Source organism: Littorina saxatilis, linkage group LG8 (assembly GCF_037325665.1).
Source record: "Littorina saxatilis isolate snail1 linkage group LG8, US_GU_Lsax_2.0, whole genome shotgun sequence".
Lineage (NCBI taxonomy): Eukaryota > Metazoa > Mollusca > Gastropoda > Littorinimorpha > Littorinidae > Littorina > Littorina saxatilis.
This window is the reverse complement of record NC_090252.1, coordinates 70,200,689-70,203,188: the sequence shown is the minus strand read 5'-3', so window position 1 is coordinate 70,203,188 and position 2,500 is coordinate 70,200,689. Positions and strand designations below refer to the sequence as shown.

Sequence of the window (2,500 nt, the reverse complement as noted above, 5' to 3'; positions counted from 1 at the left end):
TATTCAACTGATATTACTTTCTCTACACCTGTCCATATCTGACTGCTGTTTGCTTTACATCCGGGTTTAAATAAAAAGCCTTGACCTTTGGTATGACATTAGAATGACGTCATAATTGTGTTGTTTGAATCTGATAAAGACGCAGATCACCAGACACACTCACGGATAAACAACTCTGACATTTGACCAGACGATGCAGATTATTGAAACAGTGACTTAGCATGATAACAATAATCTCCAGGACCAACACAATGTTTCTAACAGTTTGACTGTTTTCATCATGCCGTTTTCCCTGTGTAGGGGAAAGGCTCCTAATATGGACCGGCTCCTAATATGGACCACCTCCTGTTCTGACAAACTAACGGCGCTAGAGCGCTCAAAACAATTTCATTCGCTTTATTCACCCTCTCTGGATGAGTTGCACATGTCAAAACAGTTGCAGAAACACAAACCTCAAAACCGTTAGGCTTTTTCGCTTTTTTTCACTTTTGGCAGCGTTCACTCTAAATGTGCTGCCTAAAACGGACTCGTTTCTGTCCACGGCCAAAGCTTTCATAACACAAAAATGGTTATATATGACAGCTAAGGCCGTATTTGGTACATTTTAACAGTCTGTACCCCGAGTTTCTACTGCAAACAAAAAATAATAGCAAAACCTCAAAGTATGTGTGAGTCCCCTAATATGGACCACCTTCAACAAATCGAAGAAAATAAAAACTAAAGGCAATTTTAATTAATTCATTAAGAAGCTTGCTGAAAATAACCTATAACTAGCCCTATAGCCTAGAGATTTCAAAAAAATATAACAAATAGTCTTTTTTTTGTGGAAGTTGATAATTTCACTTATTTTCACTGTTTTTGATAAGCTTCTTCGGTTTCCTGGTGTGCTTCAAATAATGCTCTCATCAACCCGAAACAGCTCAATCTAAAGCATATTTGAATTAGTCTGACGTCACTTGCACACTAAGTTGTATCATGTTATTTTGAAGTATAGGGGGCTTTTTACAGTGATTCGTGAAGGCCGCTTCACTGGTCCATATTGGGCGCCCAGGCTCCCAATATGGACCATTTGTGATTTTTTTCTGTATTTAATTTTTGCTGAAGGTCTATCAAAGCCATTTCACTCTAATTAGGCCTAACTGTTAAACTAAGAGAGAAGGACTACCATTGACCAACCACAAAATGAAACTTCTTCGCAAGAAAACAAGCTAGTTATCAGCAATAAACAAAAAGTGGTCCATATTAGGGGCCCTTCCCCTACATAAAGTAACAACTAGATAGTATTCATCATGTCATTGTGTAACATAACATGCTTTTCTGACCAAATTTGACATTATAATGATATCATTTCACCTCACGTGAACTGATCCCGAAAGGGTTCCTGTTTGAATGTAATGTCCCACGTACAATTTCAAAGTTTCCGACTGAGTGAAATGAGACGACGAGACGCGGACGACTTGGACAAGAAGGCGCTATAGGCAGGTTTCATGGTATTAGGCCATTTTGATAGTCTCAGATTTGCTTAGTCTTTTAAATCCATATCTGTGAGAATCTGCTGTATTTGTTGTATTAACATGCAAACTAGTTGTTGTTTAAATACTTTTTTGAAAATAAAAGTTGAATTTTTTTATAATGTGTTTATTTATGTGCGTGTGAATGGTGGCGATCGTCAAAATACGGACGGATGAATTTACTTTTGCCACAGCATCACTAAACAAAGAACTAAATTCCAACACACACATGCACAAGTATCAATGCTGTTGTGGTTGAGAGTGCCAGAACACATTGAAATGATTGTTTTTCAACAACAATCGATATCCATAACACAAATTCTAACTTATACTAGCTCCGCAAAAAAAAATGTATGGGGATTCGGATCTGTCCGTCCGCATAGCGATATCAAGAGCATCGAAACTAATTGTGATTTCACAGGACAAAAACACAAGTTTACCTAATTTTGTATACTGTAAATACAAGTTTGTGCACCCTTGAAGTGAGTTATAATGTTGCCGAGGTCAATTTGCCCTTGATCGAGGCACGGTGACCCGAGTTTCAAAGTTGCGATCCTGTCCGTCTAAACAATGTAACGATCGCCACTTTTTTCTTTTCATTCAAAAACTAACCGTTTGGGGAGGAAGTGACCTCACGTTGTTTTACGTTGACGCTCGCGCTCGACAGAAAAAGACCGCAACAGTTTTTCAGTTAAAAAAATCGCAAAGTAATTACATTTTCTGAGGTTTTCTAGTGTCCGTCTAGTAACAATCGCCACTCTAACGATCGCCACTGAGTGTTGAAGTCACATTTAACTCCATTTTCGACTGTTTTAAGAAACTATTTTGACGCTCAATCGTCACGTTTCAGTGTCGAAACACGTACTGTGCATTTGCAATCAGCCGGTGTGTCCAAACTGAAATGTATGGAAAGCCGTTTGGCTCATAACCATTACACGCGTAATAAAAAATAAATACACGCGTAATAAATGATTAATACGCGTGTAATA

General features: G+C 38.2%; 2 protein-coding genes across 4 annotated transcripts in view; both read right to left on the bottom strand.

The window, feature by feature from the left end:
- The window catches only part of LOC138974879 (uncharacterized), a 39,003-nt gene that overhangs the window by 8,353 nt on the left and 28,150 nt on the right, over positions 1 to 2,500 (bottom strand). The gene's annotated exons all lie outside the window — the stretch shown is intronic.
- Positions 1 to 2,500, bottom strand: part of LOC138974875 (uncharacterized) — an 87,465-nt gene that overhangs the window by 79,853 nt on the left and 5,112 nt on the right. Inside the window, exon 1 of one of the 3 annotated variants that reach the window (XM_070347606.1) lies at positions 1 to 771. This exon is cut by the window's left edge and continues 815 nt beyond it. The exons of 1 other annotated variant lie outside the window; for it this stretch is intronic. The gene's annotated coding sequence lies outside the window, so the exon portion shown is untranslated. Of the gene's footprint in view, positions 772 to 2,500 lie in introns of those variants that run through there. One more of the 3 variants, XM_070347604.1, reaches the window with a different exon arrangement.